The sequence below is a fragment of the Panthera tigris genome, chromosome D4, assembly GCF_018350195.1.
Source record: "Panthera tigris isolate Pti1 chromosome D4, P.tigris_Pti1_mat1.1, whole genome shotgun sequence".
Classification (NCBI taxonomy): domain Eukaryota; kingdom Metazoa; phylum Chordata; class Mammalia; order Carnivora; family Felidae; genus Panthera; species Panthera tigris.
Genome location: NC_056672.1, coordinates 51,304,334 through 51,327,918, shown reverse-complemented (window position 1 = coordinate 51,327,918; position 23,585 = coordinate 51,304,334).

The window sequence follows — 23,585 nt, the reverse complement described above, 5'->3', positions numbered from 1 at the left end:
GCACCATCAGCTATGGCTTCATTCATATTGGTCCAATAACTAGGAATCGAAAACCATAAGCAGCAGGTACTACTGTACACAAAATGTCAATGCCATAGTCAGCCTTAGATCCAGACCTGCAAAAGCATGACTCTCTTAGAAGATGTAATGACACACTCTAACTTTCAACGTAGGGAAACAAGAGGTTGAGATGTAAAGTGGCTTCTAGCACTTCAAGTAAGTCACAAATTTCATGTAGAATCAGATGAAACTATGTACCTTTACTCAGACCTAAAATTGTTATCGGAATTCAATTATTGTACAAGTTAAATTTAACATAGAAGTTGTGGGCATAGGTCTATCCTTTAAAGTGCACCTGTAGTGAGTCTCAGTTTCCCTTTCTTTCCCTCCCCCTGCCACACACACACACACACACACACACACACACACACACACACGCTCACTCACCCACTCATAAGTTCATACTCATTTTGTGACCGTAGTTTATGCTTAGAATTCTATAGTGAAAACTACATTGCATCCTATCATACCATGATTTTTATATAAACATTGTACTTTCACTATCTGTCAGTGAATCAAAGAGGCTATTATTCTGAGAAGACAACTATTTTAATTTTAATATCAGTAGTGATTTTGAGAAATTAACAACATTAGGAAATAGCTGACCACTTCTAACCTAAATCTTAATTTTTTTTCATCTATGATGTGCATTTCTTGTTTCCTGTTCCTGAAAAATTGTTCATTGTTGATGTAATATTTTAACATCAAAAAGTGGATATTTGTAAAGATTTGCAGTCTGTTCTCTGTACTTCATTTGTCAAGTAAGTGGTTCATCTGTTTTCTGACTCCCAGGATATCGGTGGAAATTGCTTATTATTCTGGAGAACAACAAATAGTAAAATATCCAAAATTATTCCTCTGCTATGAGTTTTTCTGGCTACAAAACTAGCTCATATATCATTTTAGCTCCTGGCAGAAAACAACGATATGCCAACAAGGTTCAAATGCATAAGGCCTTTGGCATTTTATACTATAGCATTCAGGGGAATAGACATATTCCTGAACAACATTTTGACATGAATTTCTTGTGAAATTCAGGAAATTTTGTTTAATTAGACACTTAATTACAAGAATTTGGAGCATGTTTGAATCAAATTTTGAGGTAGCACAGCTCTGCTATACAGTTCTCAGAGTGGACTTCTGGAGTCCTAGTGAGAGGGGGCTCTTTGTGCGTTTTCACTGAAAGGTGCCAAGATGAGGTAGAATTGCCATCAATCACGGAACTGGGGTGCCCGCATAAAGAATTTCGTGTGGTGGACAAAAAGTAGCAAATCTGAATGAAAATCCATTTATGTACACCAATAATCTGGATCTTTCTAAGTTTTCTTATTTCTCTTAAGTTCAAGACTGCTCTTTTACTGTGTCGTGGTTCTTTGACTTGAAACAGAATCCATTCAGTTAGTTCTTAGGAAGAGGGAAATGAATTTCTGCAACTAATTTACCAGCAAATATTGAAGGGCTTGATGTAGAATACACTTTTAGGATGTGGAATATGCAGAACAGGATTAAATACAGCGACTCTGTCTTGAGTCATGACCAAGGAAGCTTATTTATTTTGGCAGTAAAGTGGCTTCTTTATCAGGTAATCTTACTTTCAAGGACGTCTCAAATCATGAACTCCAAAGGGCAGTGTTATATTGAGTATATGGCATTCCTTGAATAAAGGTAGTGTATTTATCTGTGGAGGTTATTGGAATTCAATTATTCCACTAAGTATGCAAATACGAGTCTAAGGTATGTAGAACAGTCCTCAGGAAGTATGGGACTGAAGTTACTCTCAGAGAGTCCTCCACAGAGAAGGATGCATCACGGCATATTTTTGCTATTTAAAAACACTGGTAGAAAGAGGTCTCCGTCCTCCCTTAAAGCCTTCAGTTTTCAATTTGTCCAGCACTAGGTCAGCTATTGCATCATTATAAGCTATTGACACAATCACACCTGTTGCTTTGTGTCTTAGGACAAGGCACGGATCATGAAGAGCAGCCTTACTGATCTGCTTCTTTGATATGGTAGTACCAAACTTAAAAAAGTAATAATAATGGCAGATTGTATGGTTCTGCCTTTGATGACTTTTGACTATAGAAGAGTAACTTTGTTTTTATCTTTAAAGTTTATTTTATTTTTTGAGAGAGAGAGAGAGACAGAGACAGAGAGAGAGAGAGAGCAGGTAAGGGACAGACGGAGAGGGAGAGAGAGAACCCTAAGCTGGCTCTGTGCTCTCAGCACAGAGCCCGATACAGGTCTTGAACTCCCAAAACAGTGAGATCATGACCTGAGCCAAAACCAAGAGTTGGACACTCAACAAACTGAGCCACCCAGGTGCCCCTAGAAGAGTAACTTTGTATATGCAAGTTGTGTCTAGGTAGAATAAAGGAGATAGGAAATCTTCACACCTCAATACATTGTCCCTAAATTTGACCCATTTTAAATCAATTCCTTTTGATAAAATAAATATCCTGGGAAGAATTTTCCAAGTAAATGGCATGTCATTTCTTTTTCAAGTCTATTTACTTATTTATTTTGAGAGGGTGAGCGCACGAGCAGAGGTGAGGCAGAGGGAGAGGAGAGAGTGAGAATGCTAAGCAGGTTCCACACTGCCAGTGCAGAGCCTGATGTGGGGCTCAAACTCAGGTACTGTGAGATCATGACCTGAGCTGATGTCAGACACTTAACTGACTGAGCTACCCAGGTGCCCCACATGTCATTTTTGTTTTAATAGAAAATATGACTGAATTAGATGCTTTCCTTATGCAATTTGGGGCTGCAAAGAATTAAGAGAGAATACAGAGTAGCATGAGTCTGTAGAGAAAAAAAAAATTTCTGGAGTAATATGAGGACTGAAGGAGAGGCCTACATGCTAAGAATAGTTTACCCAGGTGACAGAGCATCAGGGTCCATTTGTCTTACACAGTCTTCTTGTATTTTCAAGTCACATGTGAGGTCAGGTGTGATTATAGCAATCCCAAATGCCAAACATGCCCACCGTGAACTATCTTGTAGTTCACTACATAAAGAAAAAGTTTAAAACTAAACTCAGAAATGAGAGGCAGTTAGCTGACCAAGGCCAGTATGCTGACCTGTTGTGTGTATGGTTTGTTGTTGTTGTTTTGTTTTGTTTCTTGTTTTTGTTTTGTGAATAATGTCTGTGTTTCAGATCCATAATGTTAGGGACGTTGTCTTAATTATTGTTGTGTGATGAACACATAGAACAGTGTATGGTTTGTTGTTGTTGTTTTGTTTTGTTTCTTGTTTTTGTTTTGTGAATAATGTCTGTGTTTCAGATCCATAATGTTAGGGACGTTGTCTTAATTATTGTTGTGTGATGAACACACAGAACAGTGTCACATACTAAAGAGTTAAAAACATTTCATGAGTGATGAGACAAATTCACAATTAATAAAACAATGGCATTTTCTAATCTCTGTCTATGCAATGTGCTAATCTATATGGAGTCAGTTATTGAAAGCCATACATGATGAATGGGTTTAAATCCTTTATCCACCACTCTCCAATAACTTACACAAGTTATTTGACTCCTTAGAGTCTCAGTTTCTCAATTTATGTAATGGGACTGGTGATCATTCCCATTTTACAGGATTTTTTTATGTACTAGAAATGATGTATGTAAAGCATTGAGAGTGTGAGAGTTCTCTCAACATGTGGTAATGATTGTAATTATGTATGCGAGTTTATAAAGTGCTTTCTTTTAGCAAATCTCTGTATGAGGAGTGTTTTTCTCTGAATGAGCAGAAAACCTGGTGTATAGAAGACAACTACTTAAAGCCATATATGTTACTAAATTTTCAATCTGTTCATTCTAGAAGAGGGAGCCTCTGAAGTGCTTTTATTTTGTGTCAGCAGTAGTTAGGAAACTAATTGTTCTTGTGAACTTACAAAATTTTTAAAATGCATTTAGTTCTCTCACCCACCCCTCCCCCCGCTAAGAGGAAAATATTCTAAGAGAAGCAGTCATGAGAGTCTTTCTTTATGATACCTTGGATTTATACAGCTTATTTCTTCTAAATTGCTCAGATTACTTCACATTTTTTTCATTTATTCTTCTGATATCCTTCTAACATGCCAATGATACATTCTGGTTTATCCTGATTTATCAATCTAATCCACTCAATTCTGTAACTTTTTTCCCGTTTACTTTACCATTTTGAATTTGTTTTTCCTGTTCTCTTTTTTCAACTGAGTATCACTTGAACTGTTTCCTCAACTGATTAGATGTTACAATTTAAAATTAAAGATCTTGTTAATTGCATTGCAGTCTGCGTACCAGTGAATATGGTATGTGTCTACCTAGAAACAATCTATGCAACTTTTCTAAGAAATGGCATAACAATACAAAAAATCTTGCTTTATGACATGAAAAACCACTGAAACTATTTTTTTTAATTTTTTTAATGTTTATTTTTGAGAGAGAGAGAGAGAGAGAGAGAGAGAGAGAGAGACAAAGAGAGAGGGAGACCCAGAATCTGAAGCAGGCTCCAGTCTCTGAGCTGTCAGCACAGAGCCCGATGTGGGGCTCCAACTCATGAACCACGAGATCATGGCCTGAGCCAAAGTTGGATGCTTAACTGACTGAGCCACCCAGGCACCCCAAAACTATTTGTAAATATTCGTTCTAATATTTGGACAAATCCAGTAATAAGTTATACCAATTGTGTATGCTAAACCATAAACAAACAAACAAAACACTGGCTAGTTTGATTGTAGATATACTATGACAGAGCATCCTCACGACAAAACTCACTTTTCTAATCCTCAAATATAAGGTCAGTCCCTTATTCCATAGTGAGTTTTGTACAAACGTCTTCAGTGGCCTTGGCTTTATTCATAGAAGTTATTGCTACTATAGACTGAATGTTTGTACTCCTCTCACATTCATAGGTTGAAACCTAATTCCCAATGTGATTAGTATGTGGAGGTGAGGCCTTTTGGAGGTGATTAGGCCATGAGGGTGGAGTCTTTATAAATGGGATTAGGATCCTTACAAAAGAGACCTCAGAGTTCTGTTGCCCCTTCCACTACATGAAGACATGGGGAAGATCAACGGCAAGACAATTCTCATCAGGGACACCTGTGTGGCTCAATTGGTTAAGTGTCTTGATTTTGCTCTGGTCATGATCTTTCCGTTCACGAGATTGAGCCCCAAATTGCACTCTGCGCTGGCAGCAGGGAACCTGCTTGGGATTTTCTCTCTGCCTCTGTCTTTCAAAATAAATAAATAAATAAACTTAAAAAAAAAAAGAGCCTTCTCACCAGACATGAGTTTGCTGATGACCTGATCTTGGACTTCCAGCCTCCAGAACTGTGAGACATAAAGACTTGTGGTCTGAGCCACTCAGTCTATTGTATTTTTGTTATGGCAGCCCAAACAGACAAAGACACAGGCCTCTGAGAAAACCGGAAGCACTAACAACATGAATATTCAGAAGGAAAATTGAAAATGTCAAAATAGATCCTTCCCTGCCTGCACAGACAGTAATACAGAGGATTCTTCTTTAGTTTTGTCTTCATCATTGTTCCTGAGGACTCTCCTCCTTGTTCACATACTTCAAGAAATGTTAAGGATGACTCATACCATAGGTCTTTTTAATACTAATGTCTAGGTTGCAATGCCAATGTCTTCCGTAACATATGTGGGGGAAGAATATTAGCATCTCAAAATAACAGAGTTCCTTCATAGGTGTGATGTGGTAGAAGTGATCTAAACCCTATGCAGTTTGTCCAGTTATGAAAAATGGTGGGTGATAGTAGACTTATGTCTAGAAGTCAGTGGTGCCCACAGGAGCTATCAAAATGTTTAAGATTCTTTGTTCCTACTCTGACTGGCCTCGGATGTCTGTTTTTTATATATTTATTTTCTCTGCTTAGTGCAATCTACCTTCACTCAGTCTTCTCATCAACATCAATTTGCTAACTCTCCCTGCTCCCCATTTTCACTGGCTAGTCTGTAGGAGTCCCCCACTCTCTTGTGATATTCCAAATCATTTGTTTTGTGAGATGAGAAATCAGCTTTCTTTGTTACAATTGGCTATAAAATCTAAGTAGGGTCAGAGTAGGAGCTGGGTGAGTGGGGCAAAGTAAAGCCCAGATACCTCCCCTGTTCGTAATCTAGAAACACTTAATAGCTCTCTTTTTAATGGAAAAGAATATTGATGTAAGGTGACCACTGAAATATCGACAACTTTATAAGTCAGTTATGCTTACTGTTTTCTGTGTGGAGTTACTTCAAAGCATTTATAAAGAAGAATCAATAAAAGAACTAATACATTTCCTTACAAACTGAATGTTATTTAAAACTGGAGGATTAGGACAAAAAATGCTATCATCAGCTCTTGGTTTTGCACGACTATGGTTGGGCCATTAAAAAAAAGTAACTTTTTATTGGCAACAACAGCTATCAAATTTTTTTTATATGAAAGCATGCCATTTCTGTATAAACACCAGGCATTTTATTTTAGGTGCAAGATGTTTTTATTGAAAGAAATGAAGTGATTTTACCCATTTGTGTTAAAAACTGTGCAAGGCATGCCATATCCTTTACTTGTTTATTTGTTACAAACTACTTTTATTTTATTAGCCAATCAGCCAGGTTGGAACATAATTTTTTAGAATTGCACCCCTTGCAGGCACTTCTGAAAATAAATGTGTCAGCTTATTAAGATTTTTAGGCTTAAAGCATCAATTACCCCAAATGCAACATCTGAGAGAACAGTTTTCTGGAATGTTGTAATCTGCACACAAATGCATGTGACATTATACCCATAGTACAAAGATCACACACTTACTTAGCAGTTGCAAGGCTTTTGCCTCAGTGTCCAAGAAGGTGTCTTATGTGACACAGTAGATATGTTCTTGAAAAGTTGTATTACAATTGATTAATGGCAAATTCTAATAACTGTGTGATTCTGGGACAGTTATATCACCAGAACTGTTCAATAAACACAGATGTAGCCATGCTCACTATGAAAGTATGGACATGCTGGCATCCGGGTGGAAAAAGTAGCAACAGCACTAAACCCCAAAGCTATTCCTGGCTGTCCCTGTTCTTTGTGGAACCCCTAGGATCTTCCCAAGATCCAGAAAATAAAGAGCACCTTACAAATGAAAAAGTTAGACAAGACAATATTTTCTTACAATTGATAAAAAGGGTCAGCATTTAAAATGTGAATTATATTTTGTTATTTAAAACTATGTTTGAGTGCCTGCAATGTACAGGCTTTCTGGAAACAAAACTATGCGGCTTCCCTTCTTTCTTCTCCCTCTCTGTCTCTCTCTGTCTAAAACTTAGTAAGAAAATAGTCTTTTTACATATATTTCTTTAAAGCAGCAGCATCAGAATTAAAATGTGAGTATTATAACAAAATTGAAAAGGGTTCAAAAGAGGTGGGGATTATTTCATACTGGAATATATCAGAAGGAGGAGGGGAGCAGCATGGAAAATGTGGAACAGTTGTCCCTAATACAGTAGCCACTAGCCACAAGTGCCTGTTGAGGGTTTGAAATATGGCTAGTCCAGCAGAGAAGCGAAATTTTTTATTTTATCTAATTTAAATTTAATTTTAAATTACCCACATACCTAGTGGCAACTATATTCGTACAAGTTTATTAGTGGAAACATAGGGCTATCTTAAGAAGGGAGGGGCGGGGCTCCTGGGTGACCCAGTTGGTTAAGCATCCAACTTCCCCTTGGGTCATGATCTGGTCATGATCTCGTGGTTCAGTTCGTAGGTTCAAGACCTGCTTTGGGCTCTGTTTTGACAGCTCAGAGCCTGCATCCTGCTTTGGATTCTGTGTGTCTTTCTCCCTGTCTCTCTCTCTCTCTCTCTCTCTTTCTCTCTCTCTCTCTCTCTCTCTCTCTCTCTCTCTCATAAATAAACTCTCTAGAGAGTAAATAAACATTTTTTTTTCAAACAAGAAGGGAGCGGGGGAGAGCCTGGGTGGCTCAGTCAGTTCAGCGTGGGACTTAGGCTCAAGTAATGATATCATGGTTCATGAGTTTGAGCCCTGTGTGGGGCTCTGTGCTGACAGCTCAGAGCCTAGAACCTGCTTCAGATTCTGTGTCTGCTTCTCTCTCTCCCCATCCCCTGCTCACACTCTCTCTCTCTCAAAAATAAATAAAAATTTAAAAATTTAAAAAAAAAGAAGGGAGGGGGAAAATGCCAGGAAAGCACATTGAAGCAATAAACTTTGGGTTGGAGAACCTAGACATACATTTTATGTGATAGCAGAAGTGGGAGCAGGAGGGGCATACATTTTAAGGCAAGACAGTGATGTAAACAAAATAGTGCTTTTAGTAGTTTTCTCTGGTAGTGATGTGAATGGCAAGTTGGAGGAGGTGAAGACAGGAATGGTCAGGAATTAGTAACCATAGTCCAGGGTAGAAGTATGAGTGGTGCCTGTAAACCTGGAGAAGGGGCACATGTAAAATGGATAATTTATTTCAAGAAAACTTAATGAGTTTATCAAGAATTACCTGAATTCCTGGTTCATCTATTTTGCACATCTAGATTTCCCTGTACTTTTTTGTATATAGCTCTAATGTTGGGAGATTGCCAGTAGCTGATTCATTTTTCTGTTTTTTCTCTTTTTAATTTTTTTAATGTTTTATTATTTATTTTAGAGAGAGAGAGAGACAGAGACAGAGAGACATGAGAGAAGGGGAGGGGCAGAGAGAGAGGGAGACACAGACTATAAGCAGGCTCCAGGCTCTGAGCTGTCAGAGCCCAATGCAGGGCTCAAACTCAAACTGTGAGATCATGAACTGAGCCAAAGTCAGACACTCAACTGACTGAGCCACCCAGTCTCCCCCTTTTCTTACATTTATTTATTTTTTTGCTGATTCATTTTTCAAAGTGGAGGATGCTCTGATAATGTAATTATTGTATTTTCTCTACATGTGTGAGACTATTCCTCTATATGACATTAAACCAACCAGAGAGAATTATTTTCTTATTTTAGTACCCCCCCAATTCTTCATCACCGCTTCTGTGATGGTCACCATGTGTTAAGTGCCTACATTAACGTTCTGAATAGTCATGGCCCCTCATAAAACAGCTGTTTGCCATTGTAATTGATTTAAGCATTCGTGTGCAGACATTGGTTCTGCTCATCAGTGCCTCTATTTATCTGTAGGATATGTCACTGCATTCGTAACCACTTGGGGCCTTTGTGCATATTCTTGGCTCATTGTCATGCTCAGGGTAGAGGGGTTCTAGCCGTCTAGAAAACTCATTGGCAGAGATACCACAAATTGGGCAGGAAACAACTCAGGAGGTGGGTTGCTTGGCCCAGCAACAGAGATTCTGGGCACTGAATGTCAGATCAGCAGCCTGGTATGCTAGCCAGAATGTCTGATTGAGCATCATGGACTCCACAAAGATATCATTTAGATGAGATTTCATGAGGACTAATGCCAGGGAATCTGAGCAGTCTTAAGAGTTCCAACAGGGAAAGAGCTCATCAATTAAGAGAAACATGAGGACAACCAGTTGCCAACTTGTACATTTTTTCTCTTTCAAGGATTTGTTATTTTGCATATTTGCATTTGCATAGAACTGCAGAAAACAAAGACAGTTAATTTGAGATTACATGTGTTTCTATTTTTGTCGTGCAAGCAAATTGGACTGCATTCCTCCTTGCCAAAATTTGTCTTTACAGGGGATTATTCTTTTATTGTACAGAATAGCTTTTGGATTTAGGCATAAATAGAAAGGTTTATGATTTCTGGTCACTAAGTATAGAAAGCCACTTGTTTTAGATTTGATTTTCCAATTAAGAATGCTTTAATCACACCATTTTATATAACTGTTATTCCCAAAGGGGGGATAGTATAGAAGAGTAAACAGTGAGAGATCTGGGTTTAATTCCTGGCTCTCTTCTTTATTAGTTTTGGGATCTTGGTCAAAATATGTAACCACACTGAACCTTAGTTCTCTCATCTATAAAATCAGAACTTATTCAGCTACTGTACTGTAATGATTACATGTGATAACTATTTGTAAAATATAGCAAAGGCTAGTTTGCTTCTGTCGTGTCTCAAGAATCCACAAGGCAGTCTTAAAATGGCTGATCTAGCAGCAAGAGGAGAGGGTACGAAATGAAAGCCATCTTTAAAACATCAAAAAGAGGCTCACCTTATTATAAAGACACATTCCTTTGCAACTCTAACATTGTAAACCTTGTAACCTCATCGATAAACGTTTGAGCGTGACACAGACAAGCTTGGCAGAAATTTGTCTTTCCATATCTCTGTGAAAGAAATATACATTTTCTTGGTGAAATTTGATTAATAGGAACCAATTTCCTTCTTTTTTGAAAGTAAATACATATTCCTCATTTCCTCTTGAGAAATATTAAATGTTTGGAGAACATGCCTTTTGACTTCATATTATATTGGGGCTTAGAGCTGGTTAAATTGAAGTATCCTGAAACTTTGGGGGTCAGGAAAGCTTTAGCTATGAGAATAATTCACCAAAAGAGGAAATAAGAACCATGTCTTTTCATCTTTAAATATTACTGTTCACCTCTTATAATTCTTCAGAAAAGACGACTTTCTGTCCTCTGAAAAACTGAAAACCTAATACCAATAAGACCAGTCTCCTTGGCTTGGTTAATTATTAGAGCATTTTAGCTCGCTGTTTAACACACCATTTGGTGTGTATCCTTTTTGTATTTTCCTTGCAATCTCTATAGACTGCCCACTGTATGGGGTCATTAGCTAATGTACCCAAAAAGTTCAAAGTAGCTGTTGCAGATACCTCAAGGAAAAAGAATGAGGGTGTCTTAATTAGTTTGCAGTAAAAAGGGTGCTCTAAATAAATTCAGTGAGTGTGAATTGAAAAGCAGACAGCTGGAAGTCTCATTAAGTGCATATTAGCTTGTATTAGCACACTGCAAATCTGTCTGCCGTGCTTCTTTCTCACTGTGTGAAGGTATGTCTGCAGGAATATAAAGCCTAAATCCTTTAGCCTACTCCTCTATTTTTTTCCACCACTATTAGTCTTATATATACAGGTTTCCCCAACTATCTTCAAATGGGGTGTTCCTATAAAATGCTTCTAAGCTAAAATGACATAAAGCATTGACTATAAATTTATATGGAACATTTTTTAAAGTTCTCAGACCCCCCCAAAAAATAACCCTTCTTAGACGTTTCTGATACCTTAAGACTCTTCTTGCTAACAGATGCACACACAAAAAAATCGATATAAAGCACAGATGCTCACAGACACAATTCAAAGCTAAGGCGGCTTGATGCTGAGATGCTGAGTGTTGTTCCGGGGAAGGAACTTGGTGGGGCCGCTCACCGTGTTCGAGGTGCGCGCTGCCAGTATAACAGGTCTCTGAAGAGTAAACATTAAGTGTTGTTTTCACTTTTCACTTTTTATCATAAAGGCAAAAACCCCTTTCAGATTGCTTTCGGTCAGCAAAAACAGTAATCTAGGTCTTTCATAAAAAACAAAGTGTGAAACACAAGCTTTTGAAAAGTAGATCTGTGTGTGTGTGTGTGCGCGCTCATTTCAGAAAACTGGTTACCAATATACACCATGTAAATATTTTTCTTTATTTATAGAACATGGGCAGATCTCCTTAGGTAAATTAAAGCGATTATCAGAGGTTTCTCAACACTTCGTTATGTTCGCTGCTATAAATGTTTATTCCATGGACACTGTGTTGTAGTAGCTAGGGTGTTTTCTTTTAAAATGACTTTGAGGACACGTGGGAGGCTCAGTCGGTTGAGCATCTGACTCTTGATTTCAATTTAGGTCATGACCCAGGGTCATGAGATTGAGCCCCATGTTGGGCTCTGTGCTGAGCGTGGAACTTTCTTGGGATTGTCTCTGTTTCTGGCGCTGACCCTTTTGCCCACTCACATTCTCTCTCTCTCCCTTTCTCTCTCTCTCTCTCAAATAAAAAGAAAAGAAAAGAAAAGAAAAGAAATATATTAAAATGACTTTGAAAAGTACTGATTGATATCTTTCAAATAATAATTCTACTCAATTTTTAACCAGACTGATGTCTTCGGGATTTGTATTTATTTTCCATAGGTTATTTGGGGGTTCTAATGGGTGGTTGGAAAATAAGGAGAGCATCAAGTTCATATGGCAAAAGGCAGTTGTGAAGTTGGGAGTTTAGAAAATATCCATGTATTTGTAGGCATTACATCATGAACTCCTCCTTCCTTCTTTCCTCACTCTCCATCTTGCCATTTTAATTTTAACCAAAGACTTTGCAATTTCTTTTGGAAAGACATAGTACTGCAGACTCTTTGAGGAAGAATCTGGCCTTTTTGTCCTCATCCATTGTGAAATTTTACGTAGAACTGATGTGTGTAGGAAGAAGAATGCCACACCCAGTGTGAATTACATTGACTCAATTTTAGTTTTTTATTATCACACTCAAAACATAAGCCATCTATTAGGTTCTCCAGGGAAATCATAACAGAATATATATATATATATATATATATATATATTCATATATGTGAATTATATATTCATATATATGATATGATATTATGATAGTATTTTTTCTAATATTACATATATATATTAAGGCACTGCAGTGTGGACCAGCAGAAAAATAGCCCATGTTGTAGTTCAAGTCCAGTGGCTGTCAGGCTGGAGAATTTCCTCTCCCTCAGGGAAGATGAGTCTTTTGTTCTATTCAGGCTTTCAAGTGATTGGATGAGGTGCACCCACATTATGAAGGGGCAATCTGCTTTCCCTAAAGTGCATCAATTGAAATGTAAATGTCATCCAAAACCATCCTCATAGAAACATTCAGAATAATGTTTGGTCAAATATCTGGGCACTTTGACACATAGAATTAACTACAACAGACCCCAAAAGATGAAGAAAAGGTAGAGAAAGGAAAGGTTACTTTCTCAGTGTGATAAGCATTTTTTTTTTACTCTAGTTACACATGGGTCTTGTTGTTTTGAATATGGCTGTTAAACTTGGGACAAGCAGGTAGGAAGACCAAAAACAGCTTGGAGTAGGATGGTGCATGTGGCTGGACAGGGTCTTCCTGGTTCCCCTTGCTATTCTTCTCTTCTATGTACAAGTTACAGAGAGGGGAGGATATGCTTTTATACTGTTCTGAAACCTTTTTTTTTTTAACATTTTTTTGAGTTCCTTTGGTTTTTTTGTTTGTTTGTTTGTGTACTTTTTAAACTCCTTGGATTATTCTGATTGTTTCAAATTCCAGTCTTAGAGCTAATTGAGGTGTCTTAACCTTTACTTGAAATTAAAAAAAAAAAATCATGAAGATGTAAATATTTTCCGCAAACAACTTAGAAATACTTACAAACAGAAAAGGAAAATCTTGTACACAGCAAAAAATTTAACAGAGAAATGAAGAAAAGCACACAGGACTGACATAAAACTTTTGTAACTAACAAAAGAGAATTTTTATTTAATTTCTTTTTTTTCATAATTTTTTAAAAGTTTATTTATTTATTTTGAGAGAGAGAGAGGAAGAGAGAGTAGCGGGGTAGGGGGAGAGAGAGAGGGAGACAGAATCCCAAACAGGCTCCACACTGTCAGCAGAGTCTGACATGGGGCTCGAACCCACGAACTGTGAGATCATGACCTGAGCCAAGAAGAGGCAGACACTTAACTGTCTGAGCCACCAACGTGCCCCTGATTTCATTTCTTTTGTAAGTTTCATGCATTGGAGGGCGGGAATAAAAGCTATTACTCAGTGTTTAGTCAAGAAAATAGGTTTGATTATTACATAGTCATATACCAAAGGCTGTTAGATGCTTTAGTGGTCATGTTCTGTAGGTTCTGAGACCTGAGATTAGCAAAAGGTACTATAAGTATTTAGACTTACAGATGACAAAAAAGTGTAAGCATTATCCTGTTATGCATGGAATTCTACATGGAAAGAACATTGTCCTGGGCAAAATAAAACCTATATCTGGAAACTGCAGTTTGACAACACTTCTGAGTAAAGATCTGAGTCTTCAGATTGGGAGTTTGAGCCATGATTGTGAATTAAAAACTGAAAAACAAAAAGTGCCTTTGTGGAAATGTTAGTAAACTCCCGGACCAAATACTGGCAACTCTTCCCTTAAAGTGTTGGCAGCATCTGAGTGTTCACTTGATGACAGAATTTGTCTCATTACAAAGTGAATATATATGCATCCTAAGGAAGTAAACAACTTAGTGAATATTACCAACACTTTCTTTCAAAAAATAAGAAATATATGCATGATTTTCTTTTTTTTAAATGTTTACTTATTTATTTTTGAGAGGGGGAGGGGCAGAGAGAGGGAAAGAGAGAGAATCTCAAACAGGCTCCATGCTGTTAGTGCAGGGCCTGATTCAGGGCTTGATCCCAGGAGCCATGAAATCATGATCTGAGCTGAAATTGAGAGCCTGATGCTTAACCAACTGAGCCACCCAGGCACCTCTATGCATGTTCTTCTTAAGATAGTATAGATATGAGAGAGTATATACCTATAACAGATACGTTACCTATTTTTTCTTAAATCTCTTTGCTTTAAAGGCATTGATTTTAATTCAAATAATCACTAAATGGGTTATATTTGATTTATGTGGGTCCTTCACTGGGGATACCACTTTTACTCATCCAATAACAGATTAAAGAATAAAGACATATGGGCCCACAAGGAAAAGGAAAAAGGTGGAGGTCACAATTGTAACATTTTTGAAGCTATAGAGTAGGTACTTAAAATTCAGGTGGTTATGTGTGTTTGCTAAAGTGACTGACAGTGTGGAAAGGCAAGCATCATCTCAGTTTCATCAGAATATTCTCCTGCAAAATATAGGATTGGTCCCACCAGGTAATTCTGGAAGTAGATATAAAACTATGACTAAAAACATAGAATTGGTTTAAGTCTCTTATGAACACTTAGGCTCCCACAGTGCTTTCCCTGTACTTCAAACAAGGCCATGCTTACCACTTCCCCTGGTAGAAGAAAAAAGCTTTATTCCTTAGAGAGGATAAAACAGAATTTTCCTGGCCTGGAGGAGACAAGAACACACAGAAAGAATACCAAACCAAGATCAGGGGATAAATACACTAAATGTTGAAACACTTCACCCTCCAACTCAGATTCATGGTAGAACCCTAGGAGCCAAATACCATCCAGACATAAGGGAAAAATCTTCTCTAGGGAATCTGCCCCACCTAAGAGAAAAGACCTAATGAAAATGACAGCAAGAGTTCCTCAACTAACCAATCAACTAGACTTTAGTTGATTTAGTATTTGAATTAAGCATCTTATATTAAACAGATGCAAATAAATAGAAAAAAATAACTTAAAGAAAAAGATAATATTATGCACAGAAAGAACATTTCAAAATAATTGTGATAAATATCCTCAAAGATGAGAAAAGGTTTTGTATCCCTGAAACAAGAACAAAGAATTCTTTTAATGTTGGAAATTAAAGTATGATAGTATTAAGTGAAAAAAATCCAATAAAAGGTTTAGGGGATAAAGTTGAAAAACTATTCCCATATGAAAAACAAAATGTCAAAGATGAAAGTTAGGAGAAGAGAAATAAAGGGAATTTGAAAACCAGTAGAGAAGGTCCAACATTTTAAAAATAGGTAGGCCAGAAGTAGAAAAAAGAAAATATAGGATAAGAAATTACCCAAAGAAATGTGATGAAAACTTCCCAGAATGGAAAAACATATGTTTCCATATTGAATAGACACACCATGTTCCCAGGACTGTGGATGGAAACAGACCCACATTAAGGCACAAGAAAAGGCAGTAACTCGAGGAACGAGGAATAGCTTCAAACTTTCAGAGGGAGCACTAACATGAGATAAAATTGAATACCAATACTGGAATCTTGTAAACAATGGACCAAGTCTTTATGCTTCTGATGAGACAAATTACAGCCTAGAAATCTATAACCAAATGTGTGAGAGTACATGAAAGACTTCTCTGCTATGCGCTCATTTTCAGAAAGCTGCTGGAAGATGTTCTCTACTCAAATTAGGGAGTAAACCAAGAGAGAAGACAGACCCATGAAACGGGATCCAACAAAGAAGAAAGATGTGGAGAATTACCAATCATAAGATGATAGCTGTGGAGCAGGTTTAGAGAGCACCCAGAACAAATTAGAACAGGATGACTTTTACCATGAGGGGTTTCTTTAACAGGATAAATTTACAATGTATTACATATTTGAATGCATTAAGAAGAGTTATATCCCAGTGGGGGTAGGGGTGGGGATGGTTAGTGGTTAGTGGTAGAAAACTAAGAAAATAATGATAGCACAAACAACACAATAAAAAAAAAAATACAACCTTGCCACAATAAGTTGAAAAAGAAAAAGCAAGTATTTGCATAAAAAGAACAATAGTTATAATATCTAACATTTCTCTGCTGTGTAGCATGTTTACTTCCATGTGGCAGTGTAAACACTGAATATTGACCCATCCTATAATGAGGAAACAGGGAGCCCAAATGTGTAATAGGGGCAAGGCCTCTTAAGGTGGTGTTGAACAAGAGCTAAATTTGTATTTTCCAAGTTAGAATGTCAATACACAGTATCTAAACTGTCTCTCACCCCAAAATATTAAGAATTGCGGTATAATCATACTACGAAGAGATGTACATACAAATAGAATCGTGTAAAATATTTGAAATTGGTTGCCTCTGGGGAGGAGAAGAAAATGTGTGGTGAGAGTTTGCGGTGGCTTTTGCACACAATTATAGAACTTTTTAAACTATGTACGTGTAATTTTGATGAAACTTAAAAATAATAAAGCATTTTTATTTTAGAAAATAACTAATGGAAAATTACCTAAAAACCCTTCTCCATTAAACTACATCTGATAATAATTTGGTTTGTTTCTTTTTAACTTGATATACAGTTAAGCCTTGAAAAATAGGGGAGTTAGGGACATCGATCCTCCACACATTTGAAAATCCATATTTAACTTTTTACTCCCCTAAAACTCAACTACAAATAGCCTATTATTGGCCCAAAGCCTTACTGATACCATAAACAGTCCAATAACACATATTTTGTATGTTATAGGTATTATATACTATATTCTTACAGTAATGCCTACTTTTTTTTTTTTTTTTTTTGGTATTTCTAGGCTATGCAGTCATCTGTGAGTTGTTGCAAATTACCACAAATCTCAAAAACATTTTCCAATATATTTATATAAAAATATTACCATAGAGGTGGACTGATGCAGTTCAAACCCATGTTGCTCAAAGGCAACTGTAGTTCTAGTTATAGATAAATAGATATAAGAATAATCATAAACATATACTTTTTATAAGTATAAAATATTATACAGAGGCATACAAAGTTATTTATAGTTCAGTAAAATTATCAGATCATGGATCATGCCCATTTTTCTCTGGTCATCTCTGGTTTTCATATATTTAATTCTAATGGAAAGTTGTGCTGTTTCATGTATCTTAGTCTTATTTTATTAACTTACTTAATATTAAAAATATTAACAGAATTTACTTTAATGATTACCTCTTTATATTGGGTTATATTTGGAAGAGAGGCTACTCAGTCTTTTTGTCTTTCTGCTAATATCAAACATTCTAACATACAGGAATGTATGGAAACATTATATTGAACATTAATATACTCTAACAATTTAGAATAATTGCAAACTATTTTTATATTCCTATGTATTCATCCTGGATCACATTTCACTTCGACTCCCTCCAAGGTAACTAAAAATTTGGGTATTTATCGGTTTCTTGTACATCTTTAAAGCTTTATTAAATAATTATGTAATCCTAAACAGCATTAATTTACATTAATTCACATTAATATAGCAAGAATTCACTTTAAAAAATTTAGCTTTAATGGGCTATTTTTAAAAAATTAAATTATAATTGACATACAATATCCTCTCAGTTTCACATGTACATCATAATGACTCAATAATTTTATGCATTAGAAAAGGTCTCCACCATGTAAGTCTAGTTACCATCTGTCACCATACAAAGTTATTACAATATTACTGACTGTATTCCCTATGCTGTACATTATAGTCCTATGACTTATTTATTTTATAACTGAAAGTCTGTACCTGTTAATGCCTTTCACCTATATTGCTTGCCCCCCTAGTTCCTCCCACCTCTAGAAAACAGCAGTTTGTTTCCTGTATCTATTAACTTTATCTATTTTTTTCATTCATTTTGGTGTTTAGAGTCTACATATGAGTGAAATCATATAGCATTTGTCTTTCCCTGTATGAGTTTTATTTCACTTAACGTAATACTCTCTAGGTCCATCCATGTTGCCACAAATGCCAAGATTTCATTCTTTTTTTATGGCTGAATATTATTCCATTGTGTGTACATATGTATAGATCACATCATCTTTATCCATTCATTTATCAGTTGCTTCCATGTCTTGGCTATTGTAAATATCTCTTCAAATTGGTGTTTTCTTTTTATTTGGGTAAATACCCAGAAGTGAAATTACTGGATTATATGGTATTTCTATTTATAAGTTTTTAAGGAACTGCCATACTGTTTTCCATAGTGGCTGTACCAATTTACATTACCACCAACAATGTTAGAAAGTTTCCTTTTCTGTACAACCACACTCTTTATTGTCTTTTTAACAGTCTGGTGGGTGTAAGGTAGTATCTCATTGTGGCTTTGATTTACATTTCCCTAATGATTTGTGATGTTCAGCTTATTTTCATGTGTCTGTTGGCCATCTTTAGGTCGTCTTCAGAAATATGTCTATTCTAGTCCTCTGCTCATTTTTCTATAGGAAGCCCTGGATGCAGCAATCAGACGATTGCATTTCTATACACTAACATGGGCTGTCAGAAAGAGAAATTAAGAAAATAATCCCATTTATAATTGCATCAAAAATAATAAAATACCTAAGGAATAAATTTGACCAAGGAGTTAAAAGACCTTTTCTTTGAAAACTATAAGACACTGGTGATAGAAATTAAAGATGGCACAAATAGAAAGATATGCCATGCTCATGGATTGGAAGACTTAATATTGCTTAAATGCCCATACTACCCAAGGCAATCTAGAATTCAGTGCAATCTCCACCAAATTACTAACAGCATTTTTCGCAGAACTAGAAAAAAGAATCCTAAAATTCAGAGGGAACCACAAACAAGTGAAAACAATCTTGATAAAAAAAAGAACAAAGCAGGACATTTGATGGTTTTCTTTAGGGTTATACTTGGATTCCTTTCTATTTATTTATTTATTTCATGTGTGTGCATGTCTATCTATTAGAGGTTTTTGATTTGGGGTTACTATTGGATTCATATATAACATCCTATGTGTATAGCAGTCTATATTAAGTTTATGGTCACTTAATCTCAAACATATAAAAGCACTAAATTTTCATTTTCTCCTCCATGTTTTATCTATATGATGCCACATTTTACTCCTTTTGTATATTGTTTGACTGATTTTTGTAGATATAATTGATTTTACTGCTTTTGTGTTTTACCCTCCATACTATAAATAAGTAATCTACTATCTTTACTATTTGTTTATATCTGTGAAACTTTTTTTTTCCTTTCCTAATTTTCTTACTTCTAGTTATGGTCTTTTGTTTCCACTTGAAAATTTTCCTTTAATATTTCTTATAAGGCTGGTTTAGTGGTGATGAACTCCTTTAACTTTTTTTTTGTCTGGGAAACTATCTCTTATTCAATTCTAAATAATAGTCTTTCTGGATAGAGTATTCTTAATTGTAGGTTTTTTCCTTTTAGCACTTTGAATATATCATGCCACTTCCTTCTGCTTTGCAAAGTTTCTGCTGAAAAATCAGCTGACAGCCTTATGGAGTTTCCCCTGTATGTAACTGTTTTCCCTTACTACTTTAAAAAAAAAATTAACGTTTATTTATTTTTTACAGAGAGAGAGAGAGAGCACAAGTGGGGAAAGGCAGAGAGAGGGAAGGAGACGCAGAATCTGAAGCAGAGTCCAGGCTCTCTGTTGTCAGCCCAGAGCCTGACATGGGGCTCAAACTTACAAGCCATGAGATCATGACCTGAGCCAAAATCAGATGCTCAACTGACTGAGCACCCATCTCTTGCTACTTTTTAAAAATCTCTCTTTATAATTACTTTTTGCCATTTTGATTATTTTGTATCTTTGTGTGAATCTCCTTGGGTTCATCTTGTTAGAGGCTCTCTGTGCTTCCTGGACCTGGATTTCTCTTCCCTTACTAGGGAAATTTTCAGCTATTATTCCTTTAGACAAGTTTTCTGTTCCCTTCTCTCTCTTTTCTCCTTTTGGGATCCCTACAATGTGAATGTTATTTACTTGATGATGTCACAGACGTTCCTTAACCTATTTTCATTTTTTTATATATTTTTTTCTTTTTGTTGTTCAGTTTGATTACTTTCCATTACCCTGACTTTCAATTCACTGATCCATTCTTCTGCTTCCTCTAATTTAGTATTAACTCCTTCTAGTGTATTTTGCCTTTCAGTTATTGAATTCTTCAGCTCTTTCTTTTTTTAATATTTGTCTCTCTCTGTTGAAGCTCTCACTAAGTTCATCCACTCTTTTCTCAAGTCTAGTGAGCATCTTTATGATCATTATTTTCAATTCTACCAGACATATTGCTTATCTCCATTTCATTAGCCCCTTTTCTGTTATTTTGTCTTGTTCTTTCATGTGTGACATTTTGCTGTCTCCTTGTTTTGTCTAATACTCTATGTTTGTTTCTATGTATTAGGTAAGTCAGCTACATCTCCTGGTCTTTAAAGTAGTGGCCCTGGGGCGCCTGGGTGGCGCAGTCGGTTGGGCGTCCGACTTCAGCCAGGTCACGATCTCGCACTCTGTGAGTTCGAGCCCCGCGTCAGGCTCTGGGCTGATGGCTCAGAGCCTGGAGCCTGTTTCCGATTCTGTGTCTCCCTCTCTCTCTGCCCCTCCCCCGTTCATGCTCTGTCTCTCTCTGTCCCAAAAATAAATAAATGTTGAAAAAAAAAAAAAAAAAAAAAAAAAAAAATTAAAGTAGTGGCCTTGTGTAGAAGTTTTGATGTACCCTATAGTGCACTCCTCCTGGTCATCAGAACCAGGCACTCCAGACATGTCTTCTGTGTATGTCTTCTGTGTATGTCTCCTCTTGTGGCTGAGCTGTGATTGCCTTCAGTCAAGCCTGCTGCAGTCACCTCATTTGCCTGCTATAGGCACCTGGGCAAGGTTTGCTCTCCATATTTGAGAGGTCTGGTGGTGGCCACCATGGGCTCATTGTGAACAGGGCTGGCAATCAGGTTGGTTGTCTCCATGAGCATCAGCCAAGCTGCAGGCACACTGAAGTGCAGAGATTTTTCCCTGCATAGCCAACTTAGAGGCCTGGCTATAGGAACTGCAGGTGCACTGGTGTGTGGGGTTATCTACACACACACACACACACACACACACACACACACACACACACATACACACACACACACACCAGGGCAGCAGTCATTTTGGAGTAGTGCTGGCCCTCAGATCAGGGCTGCCTGCCAAGTGTGGCAAGGCTAAAGCCACTTGGGAAGGATGCCTGCCATTGCAGGTTGGGTGGAGCAGATCTTTGGTGAACATTGGGGCAGGGCCTGGGTACCATCAAAGTAGATAGATAGTGTTAGTGCTGGCTCCCTCAAGCAGCTGAGCTGGGAGAGGGCAAGGGATATGGTACCCTCAAGTCCTTTTGTTTCCAGATAAATGTTATGCAGATTCCTGCCCCTCTAGCATATATTCTAAGATAAGTCAATAAATCTTCATGTATACCTGAGACTCTTTTCAAATTGCTGGTTCTGTGCTGTGTCTCAGGCCAAGTTATTTAGATTGTTGGCTTTTTAGAGGTTGGATACTCTTTCTTGTAGCCTTTCTGTTGCCCCAGAGCTAAGCCCCACTATTTCCAAAGCTAGATGGTATAGGACTTGTCTTATCAATGCAGATTCATGGGCCTGAGTGTCCCCATTATGGGGTCTGATACCCTTGCTCCCCTGTGCTTGCATTTACTCTTTCATGTGAAGTTAGTTCCATTGGGATTTTGGTTCCCCACTGCATCTCCACTCCTCCTACCCTTTTCAGTGTGGCCTTTTCTCCATGACTAGCTGTGGAGGATCTTTTCTGCCAGTCTTCAGGTCATTTTCAGGGTTAGTCACATACATGTAGTGGTCTCAGTGTGTCTGTAGGATGAGGTTACCTCAGGGTACTCCTACTCTGCCATCTTCCTTCATGTGTACATTTTTGAGCAATTTCCTCAGGTAGTAGTTTGCTATAATACACGATCACATTTTTCCCCTTAGTATTACAGATAGTTAGATTATTCTTGAGTCAGAAATCCATTGTAATGTTCAGATATTATTTGTTTATTTTTTCATATTAACTACATTCACTGTAGGAATTACCAGTCCAAAATCTTGTTTTAGGCATTCTCCTTCAAACAAGAGTAGACACCATTTTCTACATCTGTCCTACATGACAGTTCTCTGCCCAAACCTGACTGATCATAAGATGGATACCTAACTCAAATGTAAAATTCAGATTTGAGGGATGAGGAGACTTGGAATTTTCAAACTCTGATAAGTTTATCATGATACTCTGAAGGAAAATTTATTAACATTTATAATGAACCTGTGTGGTGGACTGTTGCCTGCTTTTCCTATGGTTTGTTTGGGTGGCTTTTTATTGTGTTCTACAATATTTCCTACTTTTCTGTAATAAATTTCCTACTTGGCTTAAGGTGGCCAAAGTCTAATTTTGTTACTGGTCACCAAAAGAACTGTAACATACTAATATAGAATACTTGTCTCAAATTTATGTTACTACTTAGAAATTCATTGGCTTTCTTCCCCAAGTTTTCTGTAGGTAGATCCATTGATTTTAGCTTCTCTTACTCACCATTCACTCTATATATGTTCTGCATTTTGTTCTTATCAGGTTTCTTTTTTTTAACTTATTTTCTGTGTACTAAGCTCAGTTTCCTCTAATTCCCTGTTTGTTAGAATAATATTCTATATTCTAATCTTGAAATCAGATCTGTATAAATTCATATTGATATTATATTTCATTTTTTACAACCATTTTTTTCTATTTAATGGCAGGCTCTTTTTATCTTCTCATTTTGTCTTCTTAATTTCCATGTGTCACTTAAGGCAAATAAAAATAATGTATGTTCCTTTAAAAAAAATGAAAGTCTCCACATCCTTTCTTAGAGACTGAAGTTGTTTATATGGTTTAGTTTTGAAAGTGGTAATTTAGTGTTTCCATTAAGAGTGAAGTTGCTATCTCTAGCTAATAGTATTTTTTTTCTCCTGTTGATGGAACTCTGATTTTGAAATTTATATCAGAGTTGTGGAAATGGAACATTCTAAAAGGTCTCTTCCCAAATTGTTTTTATAAAATGAAATTACTAAACTTTTCCACATATAAATCTTTTTGTAAGTTTACCTACCAAAACTCATGAAAGATGAAGAAAGAAAAGGAAGGTTACAAAAGAGATATATGCCTGCTTTGTACCTTATTCATGAAGTGACTGGAGAAGGGAAACTCTTGA